Genomic DNA, 12074 nt, shown 5'->3' with positions numbered 1-12074 from the left:
TAACACTGGTGTAAACAATACTACATTGATAATCATAGCTTTAATGCTTCATGCCTGCTCAGATATACCTACAAGGATATCAGTACACTTTGCTGTTGACAACATGCTAACATTGCTACACTGCTATTAGCTCACCCTGTGCATCAGCACCATGAAAGCCTGTTCCTGCATCATTGTCACAGATGACAAGAGGTGGCACAGTTTCATCATATGTACAGGATATGTTATTGGTTTGCCAGAGCCCGACAATGACCCATCCAGTCGACACGTGTGTGTGTGTGTGTGTGTGTGTGTGTGTGTGTGTGTGTGTGTGTGTGTGTGTGTGCGCATGTGGGACAACAGTACAGTATGGGTCAATGTCGGTGTAATGTGTGTGTATGTGTTAGCTCTAGGTGTTTGGTTTTTGTGTGTGTGTCTGCATGCACACAGTTCCACCTTGTGGCTGCCACATATGGGAGATTGTGGGACAGCCACGGACTGTACCTGCCAGGCTGTACAGATCACTGTCTCTGGCCATGGACACAGTACCTGTGCCTGCCAGGGGTGCCACGGACAGCATCAGGTACCAAGCCAGACTGGGTACTATCATCAGAGGCAGAGGGATGTCGACTGGACCCATGTCCCTGCTGGGACTGGCCAGAGCCACGTGCACATGCTTGCCTAGGACGGTCTATTGACAGCACAGCCCCAACATTGCTGGGGCTGGTACTGCCACTACGGGAGGGTCTGGGACTTGTGTGTCATCTGTGACGAGTGCCAGCTGATGATGTTGCTGGCATACGTCCACATCGACGTCTCAGCCATCCTGCACTGTCCTGGCACATGGACATTACATTGCGGAGGACATCTAGTGTCTCCCCCCAACGTCTATCAATGACCTCGGTGTAATTACGGATGGCACCGGCCAGGTCACGGATACTGTCATTGATAGTGGTGTTGTGAGCCCTCTGCACCCTTAATCCCTGCCTGGTGTACCCTTCCATACGTGCCTGTGTCTGCATTACAGACCGGAACATAGATGAGGTTGTGAGGCCTGTGGGGGCACGTCTGCCAGGGGCATTACAACCAGCAGTGCTCCCACGAGAACCCCTGGACATATGCCTATGTGATACCATTCCGGGTGTCTGGGTATGGCTGCTGTGTGGGGTTGCATGTGCCACAGATACTACACTATCCTGGTCGATGCCTACTGTATGCTGTTCCTCTGCTAAGGCCATTGGTGTTGAGGGATGTTTTGGCAGTATGAATGTGCACATAGATGGGGTGGACAGCTGTGTACTGTCGATTGGCGGACCAACGACAGACCCTGATAAACCTGCCTGTGCCACTACACATGTCATCATGTCCACTATTTGTGGCAGTGATCTCAGGTTCCCTGCTGCACTCATCCAATACCTCAGCACCTGTGAGAGGAAGACAATAAACACACTTCACAGTCTGTACAGGATGTTAGCACATGTACACGTGAACACATGCACACATACACTACTCAGTCAAGTTGACATACACACACACCAACAGCAATATGGAACATATTCATTAGTGGTTGATGGTGCAGTACAGTATCACAAGCCAGAGAGTCCTATCTCACGTGTTAGCATGCAGGATGTGTGTTGCTCAACAGCATGCAGTGCGAGTGTGGACAGCCCTTGTTGATAACAGTATACATGTCGTTGATGCATGTGTGTTGTTCAATGATTGGCCTCACCTTGGAACACAATGTGTACATGGACACAACATTGCTGTGCAAGTCTGAAACGCTTTACAATGTCCTGTGCACCATCACTCATAGGTATACATACCATGGCCGGATGCACACAACTGTCAGGTGTATAGCAATGAATGCTATGTGTAGTACTGTAGTTACTGTAACTGGATGTAGTGTAGTACCATGAGCCATCATCAGGCAGCATCATGTGGTCACTCAAGGCCACTAATGTATGTCACACTGGCAACTATCTTGCTGTATCTGACCTGCACCACTTTGGTTACATTAACCATTTCACAGCCAGTTGTTACATGGGTGTGTAAGGTGTTCAATAGGGAGGATTGCCTAACATGAATGTGTTGTGGGTTGAAGCGTGTCATACCACCCCATGATAGGCCTCTACCCCTCAGGTACAGTATGTGCGCTGTGTTGATGACATTTGGGATACTGGAGTAGGACCTTAAAGCAGGTGTCTACATACGCCATGTGTATCATATTAACATGTACTGCATATGACAAAGTGGTGTATGTAGTGTACATGTGTATTGACTCTGCCTATACAATGTCCACTACAGTGTACCACAATTGGCTGGGATGCTCTGTGTATTGCATGTGTTTGAGGCGGATACTCATGTTACTGGGATGTGCATAGTCCCACAGAGAACATGCAGAGCATGCATTATGTGTAGGTGTTTTACATGTGTATATGGCCTACAAGTCTCCTATGACATGCCTATGTTATATGCTATATTAAATGTAGAACACTCACCAGCATGGGTGTGCTGTCTTGTTATCACACCAGAGGGACTTATAAGGATATGAGACATGGCAACTATGGAATTGCTGCTGTATGTTTGCAATTTCACAGTAGTACAAGAGGTGACAGTCACAGGCATACAAATTATGTTCCAAATTAGTAGTATTGCATGACACCAGGCTCCACATCTTCTGAATACACAGTACACATCTGATAAATGCATGTTGTGAGACATATTCCTGGAAGACAATAAAACAGTAATTGTGAGCAAGTCATGTGGTAGGCACACTTAACATGCTAAAGTACAGACATCAATGAAATGCCATATAGCAACCTATTGGCTGTCAGTAGATACACACCTTTAATGCCACATAGGACTGCTCAGCCCACAACTGCCTGACAGTGCCTGGCACATACTATATACTAAACCATGTTCTGCACAGCAACAAAGTGAAACCAGTATGTAAGACTATACAACAGTACATGGCACACTGTATGTGACACAATGCACCACCTAGCCACAGGGGGTGTATATGAAGCTAATGCATGCAGACATCTGTCATCCATTGAAATGAATGTAAAGTACAGTTAAAGTAGTACCAGTACACCACGCTACTTGTTGATAGTGAACCCCTCAGTAACAAATGTGCACATTCATCACTATAGGTGGCATACTGCTGTACTACACTATACATGTTGCTAGATATGCACATATATCCTGTGACACACATACCACCAAGGCCATGTTACAGGCATACCCACACACACATCAGACATACCTACAAGACACAAAGGTATGGCAACCCAGATTAGTTTTACCTGTGTAACATACAGTACTGTGTGTCAGCACCTACAAAACCTCATGCCTGAGGTATGTAATGTGTGAAGATTATAGGTAACAAACAAAACAGTGTTTCCAAGCAATGTGGATATAAACCATACTGTGCTGTTTAGGCTTACAGCTTCAGGTAGTACTACTGTTCATTCGGGATTTGTATTCACTAGTGTTAACAATCAATAAGCATACATGTACTGCTTAAGCCTACAATGGCACACTCCAGTCAACACCATGGGACTACATCACACCGTATGCCTTACTGCTTTTCCTGCCTAGCAATAGCATATGTATCTTTTTTGGGATTAGAGCTACAACACTACATACCATGATATACACAGTTTCCCACTAGGCTATCACACATATACACAACTTTGACACATTCGCCTACACATTCACCATCACACCCAGGCAACCTCACATAGCAAGTAATGCAACAAGTACATGCATGTGTGTATCGGGTCCTAGGTAGCTAATAGGCCATTATCCGTAGGGCCTATGGAAGCCTAGCCATATGGTACCCTGCCATTCAACACCCATGTAATGTAGGTTCATGTGCCCCTGTCATGCAGACCAGCAGAGGTGATTCCCAGGTTGTGTTTCCTATCTCACATCCACTCTTCATTATTATTCATGACAACTGCTAATGAGGACCTACATTTGCTATTGATAGGTGGTTAGTTCCAGAGTATGGTATGTGTCTGAGATGATAATGTACCACTCAAGCATGTTCTGCTTTTTGATGTTACAGGGTTTAGATCAGTACAGTGTGTAGCTTGTATGGAGTTTAATCTGTTAATATGGAGCATGTCCAACACCTGTGGGTTTGGCATAGCTTTGTATGTTAGGCAGAGGTTGCCTCTGGGTAGGCGGTATGCGACACAGTGTAGCTGTGGTTTTGTAAGACAGTCTGCATAGGGCATCTGTGTCTGGTAATGCTCTTTGTGAGGTATGTGTCTGGTGTCTACAGTCGCTGTGGATGTCTTCTGAGGTAAGTACCAACAGGGCCAATGTACTCTATGGTGGGTGTTATGACTGATGAGTACAGTGGAACAGTGACTTCTTTTTCCATAGATGACACACCATTTCTGATGACATGTGGACCATACTCAGTTTACATGACTAGTGTGGCACTGTGGTTATCAATAGGGACACTACATTCCACCTGTGTCCCGTAGTCTCTTATCACACTTTCAGTGTTGAGTAGACTACCACCTATGTGGTAGTTCATGGGTACAGGGTTTTTAACAAGAGGGATGGCAATACGTTTACAACATTGAGCTTGAGCGTACATATGAACATCCATTGGTGTACATATAGATATACATATAGGCACATATACAGTAAACCTTTCATGGTGGGAATATCAGTTATGCAAAGGTTGAGAAGGATGCAGTTATGTAATGATATTGCACAATCTTGTGCAGAATGCATGGAAGGTATTCTCAGCCCATGTAGCTTTAGCAGGAACCCCTATCTGGAAGACTAAAAACCTAACAAATCATACCCATGGCGTTTAAACACCACATGTCATATGCCAGCACTGTATCCTGTCTTGTTAGCCACACACTACAACCTACATATAAAAATGCACATAACAACCTGCACCAACATATAAATGTTCACCCTTCACAAACAGTTCCAGTGTGTCTCTTGCTCTATGCACATGTTCAGATGCTAATTTATCAGACACATAAATATCTCTCCATATGTGTGTGCCATACACACGCAGGGTCCACACTGTTGTAAGTCCGTACACCTCATGGATGACCTGCTGGGCCATGCTACAACATGGACAGTTGTCACATGTGTGCATACAGTAATAGTACAGGGAGTATATATAGCTGCAAATGCTAACATAACTATACTAGCCTGGTACAGCAGTTGCTAATGCTAAGCTCCAAATTATGTTACTATCATGCATGTGTTACGCTGTCACATCCAAGTTTATATAGGTGTTTGCACTACTCCCCCAAACTGCCATTATATGCAGTACTGTACAGACCATAGATAACATGTTCAGATGTTCTACATATAATGCTGAGATACATACTTCACAGTTATGTCCCACTACACACAGCTACACACTAATTTGTCCATGGCAGTAGTTATGCATGGCATCACTGCATACATAACTACTGCTGCCAGATATGCATGTTTCTGAGTATGTACAAATGCTTACACAAGATATATGCGAGTATGTAGTTTCTTTTCTACTCCTATAATTAACTGCCATATAAATGTAGTTATTGAGAAGTATTCTTTTGGTACTATTCATAAACATCTACTACTTGCCGGTAACTACAAATCTGTTACATACCTGTTACTCACTTTCAGGTCCATCTGTGTATGCTTTTTACAGTTTTTTTTATTTATTAAGTAAAGTTTTTTACTTAGTTGTTATTAAGTTCTTTTTTCATAATTAATATATTTAGGTTTTAAATAAGTAAATATATTACTTAAGTAAAGATTTCTTTATTAAGTAATAAAGTTTGTCACTACTCTCCTGGGGTTCTAGAGTTGCTGACATGTGCAATGTAATGATTGCATGTGGGGATAGCAAGTACAGTCTGCTTTTATAGGTATCTGCGCATGTGCATGTGATGCCCTCTGCACCAATTGGTGCCCAGCATTTGGTAAATGCATACAGCTTGCTGTGTGGTAATTGCAGTACTCACTGTTATAGCAACCCAATGCTATAAATTGCTAAGGTATGTAGGCGTAGCCCTTTCAAATTTCCAGAGTGGGGCCCATGTTTGTTTGCTGTGGACACTGTTGTTTAAGTCAGAAGGTTGGTATACTTAAATCTGAAGCTAGAGGTGTAGACAGTGATGTACATGTTGTACTCAGATCTGACTGTTGCCACTTCCAGTACAGAGCTATCAGTGTAGAGTTTAACTCACCCCTACAAATGCTTACACAAGATATATGCGAGTATGTAGTTTCTTTTCTACTCATATAATTAACTGCCATATAAATGTAATTATTGAGAAGTATTCTTATGGCACATGAACTGTTATACTGCGCATATGAATGTACTCACTTCTGCAGGGTTTGTGTTTTTTATTGTTGACATTAGCACAGGGTTCTCAGGACAACTGGATAATTCCAATACTGTGTATGCCTACCTACATCCTTGGTAGACCCTAAACACACAAGTGCATTTAAAGTGGGGGGGATTGCTGACATACAGAGAGCATTATGTATTATTTTGTGAATGTTATCTTACTGGACTTAAAGGATTGGTGTGTACCTGTTAGTTTATCTAGGCAGGTGGTCTGTCTGCATAGTTCCCAACTGTGAACCTATCCAAACGGTAGTCAATGTTACACTGTTATTCTTTGTCTGTGCAACCCACAGGTGTTTTCATCACTAGTACAATGGCATTGTTACAGTCAGTTGCTACAAGTACATGGCTACATCCTTTGGTATTTCTGTGTTGTACTCCTACATAAGGATATGCTTGTGGAAGTCCTACCAAAGCTATTTGCAGAGTGTGTAACAGCAGGATATCTGCTATGCCTGTGTGTTTGTGCCTCTGCCAGGCATATGAAACACTCAGATACATATTTGCATGGAGACAGAGATAGGTAGTTAAAAGTGAAGTACACCTTACACATAATAGAGACTGTAAGTATAGACTTGTGTGAACCAGTGCATATGGATTTGCACTCCTTTTATGAAGTACAAGCGGTGTCTACTGTTATTATTGTTGCTACTTTTCAGAGGGATTCAGAGGGACACAGCTTAAGTATGTTTCACAATCAGGTACATCCTTGTAAAGTAGTCACAGTTGGGTAGTATGGCCTCTGCCCTAACCAGATTTGCCACTGTTTATCCTGCTATGATACTGTGTGGGGGTTGTAAAGTGCCTCTGTAACATTATTTGCTGCTAGAATGGCTGCTTCTCATATCACACTCATGTAATGCATTCCACAACAATTGCTGGTAAAGATCCACAGAACAAGCTTTGTTTTATGGCCTTCCTATTTTTCCTTTACATTCAGTCATTGTAATGCATGATATATTTATTTGAGCACCAGGTTATTGTACATCTGCTGTGGCTTAGTGGTAATTCATGCAGTCTATTGTGTCAATGGTCTGGGGTTCGAGACTGGCAGAGGTATTTTATTTTGCTGCTGAGCAGAACAAGGGCCCTGACAGAGTGACTAAGGCACTGTTAAGCAGTTGTAAGCAGGTTTGCGCAATGCTTATCTAAGCGCACACTTGCTTCATCCCGCTTACTGCTGCTTAAAAGTGCTTACTCCCGCTAACCCTCGTGCTAATTTCTTTGAAAGAAAAGAAAATGGGGAGATAGGAAAGTGGTGAAAAAGTAGGCACAAAGAGGGAAAGACAGTAGGGAAATGAGCTCGGGATGTGCAGGACAGGTGTAGGGAATGTCCATACCTGCCCATTTCTTTACCAGCAACAGCTGTGCATGTGCAATAACTTTGGAGTGAAATTTGAAACCTTCCACCCCTGAGAGAGGGGTGAGGACAACAAAGTATGTTGTACAGCCAATTGGAATTATCAGTTTACATGTCCAGCAGACATGTGTGCAAAATGGGCAGCTATGTATGGGGCATAATTTTTTTGTGGGTACAGATTGCCCTTTTTTTTTTCAGGTGAGAGTGGAAAGTGAGGTAGAGGAAGTAGGTATATTTAGGGAGGTAGGCTGGGGAGGTAAACAGACAAGACAAACAAGACGCATACAGGGGCGGTGTATGACACATGGGGTGGGTGTACACAATTGACGGGGACAGATGTTTGGAAATCGCAAGCCCATGAGCCCACAGATGGTAACAGTGGAACTGAGATCCCCACCCATGGGCAGTCATCACTGCACCTTCACAGCCCCGAGGGTGGCTGTGCTGGGGGCTGCGTAGGACGGGCAGGCTCACCCGTGAGATGAGCCACTCTCACCTCGAGCTGGCATAGGGGATCAGCGACTGAACGCTGGATCTCCCTACGCACCACAGCCCGGACCCTTCAAAGGGTGACAGGTGGCCCTTCTCTGCCCACGCTTGCACAGGGGGGACAAGCCCCATCCCTGCAGTGCTTCCACCCGAAGGCAGCACAGGACCAATGGAGGAGGGGAGCTCAGGCTTGGCACCGGACCTGCTTGTGCCAGGTGCGCTTGCCAGCTGAGGAGGAACAGGTGGGTCCGCTGGGACCAGCCTTCCCATATGTTCTGTGATTAGGTGTGTTTAATTACAACATAAACAGCAGCATTCCAAATTAGTTGTAACAGCATGCAGCAATATTCCCATTATCCCAACACACCAAGGTTCCAACAGTTGAACAGCAAGCATAACACATGCATATATTGAACTACAGTGGACATTCCAACAGCATGCAGGGATGATTGGTGGCAACAGGCCACCATGATTGAGGTGTTTGAACAGGGCACATGCATCAAAGTGAATGCAGATATTTATAGAACAATAGGACATATGTCCCAAAAAATGTTTTGAGATTACACATACCCATTGAGTTGTGGAACTGCATTGTTTATGCACATACAATAGGATGTAGAAAGAAACCTCAATTACCATCTTAGAAATACTTTTAGTCTACACTACATTCCTATTTACTGCAGGTGTATATCCCCTACATGTATTATTACACTTGGCAACATGCATTAGGTTGTGTAATGGGTTTAGCTAGTTCATTATATACCTGACCTATATCTGACATACTAACTGTCCAAGATGCAGATGTTACTGCTACATATTTATTGATTGTATTTATATTTTTTTTATCTACATATCTGGATGTGTTCACATGACATTTTCAGTTAGATTTGTACAGAACCCTACATTTCGTGTAGCGCACTCACATTTCTAGGGATCTAATTAGCAAGCTACTCATGTGCCAGATTTACTTATGCATGCCAGCCAGTAACTGACTGTTGAGGACTGTATATATACTTCACAGCTACTAGCACTTCCATCAACCACTTTAGATGGGACTGCCCAACTGTGGGTTGCCAGCACTTATTAAAACAGTACTATTTGTATAATGCAAGGGTACAACAACATTTCAAAGCAAGTGACACAGACACACTCCAGGTTTTATACCTTTATTAATTACATTACACGCTTTTCCACAGGCTCTCTCCTTTATTTGATATTACAGTGCATATGGAAGACATATTATACCTTTATTAATAGGTTAGAACACACTTTTTCAGGCTCGCTCACTTATTTTATATGACAGTACCTGCAGAGATATTATTCCGGACTTATTTTACCTTTATTAATGGGTTACTACACTCTTTTTTTGGCTCTCTGGCTTAGTTTATATAACAGTACATGCAGAGTAATTATTCAGGCCATTTTATGGCTGTATTATTGGGCTACAAGACTTTTTTTCAGGCTCTCTCACCTATTTTATATAACAATACATGCAGAATAATTACTAACCTGCCTGGTGGCACAGCCTTAGCAGCCTATCTGCATAGGCTTGCTGATTAGCAGCACGGACACCTGCAGCTGTGAAGTAAATGAAGGGATATTGAGACATACCTATCCATTATACAGAATCAATTATCATTTCTTACGTACTGCATTCCATGGCTACCTCAGTTGTGGGGCATCTTGCATCCCACGGGCCTCCTGTATCCATTGGTTCAGTAGGTCCTGCTTCCATCTCTTCAGGTCTGCATGGTGGTGATGGACCTGCTCACCAGTCCGAGGAATGCCTGTGACACTGGTGAGGTCATGAGCTAACCAGTTCCAAGCCTCTGCCTTGTACTCCGTCCCTTGGAACTGGCCCTGCAGGAGTCTTGACTCATGAAGGTGGACAAGGAGCCAAACCATGTATTTTGACTCCTCGATGTCCCAATGTTGCACTAGGAAGCGAGTACCCTCTCCAGCACCAGCCATTCTAACTGCAGATGGGAGTTACAGTCAGTTATGGCGAGTATTCCCACCTATGGGGCTTAAATATGCCGCATTTCTTGCACTTTTTTGTGATTGGCCATTTCTGAAAATTCTCGGCTGACTGCAGACCTGCTTAGTAATGGTTAATCTACCATTTATAAGTATATGTTAACAGTGGCTGTTTATTCTAAGTTGTCATGGCTTAATGGTTCAGTACTTTGATTATGGTGCACAGAGTCCTGGGTTCGAACCTTGTCATTGCATTTTATTTGACTACTGTCCAGACAGGCTAGGGGGTGTGGCTGTGTTTAGGCAACTTTGCTCCACGTTGCCCTACGGTGCGCTGGTTGGTACGGCACGCACCTCCGCGCAAACCTATTGCACTGGGTAAAGCCCTATTTAGCTATGGGCAACTATTGCGCTGAGTAAAGTGCTATTTAGCTATGGGCAACTCTATTGCACTGGGTAAAGAGCTGCTTAACTATGGGCACCTATATTGCGTTGGGTACAGCACTGCTTAACTGCGGGCAACTATATTGTGCTGGGTAAAGCGTTGCTTAACTGCGGGTAATTATATGTCAGGATTCTTTCTAAATATATATTTTGTTCACTGATACATAGGCCATTTCAATGCTTTTTAATAAAATTTTAATAATGTATATCAGGAATTATTTCATATACTAATTTAGAACATAAATAGGAAGGGGAGTGGTGGGACTCAAACGGTGAATGCCTCCTCTTTGTGCAAACGCTCTACCATTATGCTATTGCTATTTGGCATAATTTGCATAAACATTCCTTCTTATGCTCTTCCATGTCGGGATTGCTAACTGCAGGTAAGCAATGGGCACACCCACGCACACACATGCAAATACGGGCAGCTAAATTGGGAATTAGAATAAAAAAAATGTAAATGTTTTACTTTTTATAACTGTGCTGGGGGTTTGCAATGTCAGGGAGTGTAGTGTTGGGTACATGGACATTTGAGCAGACTCGCTCTTGTGTGTTGACATTTGGCATTTCGGACACTTGCAGGGGCGTGGACCTTTAGACTGCTCGGCAGTAGGTAACGCCCCCTGCTTTCCTACACAGTCCGTGTTAGACTTGCAGTTGAGTCAGCGTGCCCTCATGAATATTCATGGCATGCTTACATCATACCGTTCAACTGCAGCCACCGAATAAGACTTATTTAGTCTTACACGGAGGATTTGTGAATCCGGGGAAAGACTTTTTTTGTTATTGCTTCAAGTTCAAGTATGTGGGAAACAAATGTGATTTTGTGTGGACTTCCAAGCAAGAGCATGGTCCTTTAATCATAAAGAAACTTGTAGCGGAGTATATTTGTTTACCTGACGTGACTTTAATCTGAATAGATTCATCAGTCACATTTATCTGAAACTCAGTTGATTAAACCACCTTAAATGTTTTGGCCACTATACACTACAAATACTTTTACTAACTTATAGTTGCAATTTACACTGTGTCTTCGTATCCAATCTCTCTTGCTTTCTTTATTTCTGAGGCTGAATAAACAGAATTGATTAAACAGTATTCTTACCTATGAGAATATACAAACAGAATTACTAAAAATTTAACACTGGGCTTATTTTCTTGTTTTGTATACCTCTATATGTATTTGTCTTGTATATCTACTTCAATTTGTATTATGTAAAAACTTTCTTGACTTTCAAAGTTAAGCTGATGTTATGTAAACATTTCTGTGATTGTATGGAGCTTTTCTCCCCAGGCCTCCACTGAAAATGGGTTGTTGGGCCAAGTGGACTTTCCCGGTCAACAAATTCCATAAAGAAAGAGCATCTAGATATCAAGGCAATACTAAACTCTGGGTGTAGGAACACTTTCCTTTATCTCCAACATTGTGTGACCTTG

This window comes from Protopterus annectens, chromosome 4.part1 (genome assembly GCF_019279795.1).
Source record: "Protopterus annectens isolate FY-2018-M chromosome 4.part1, PAN1.0, whole genome shotgun sequence".
NCBI lineage: Eukaryota > Metazoa > Chordata > Ceratodontiformes > Protopteridae > Protopterus > Protopterus annectens.
This window is presented reverse-complemented; position numbering follows the sequence as displayed.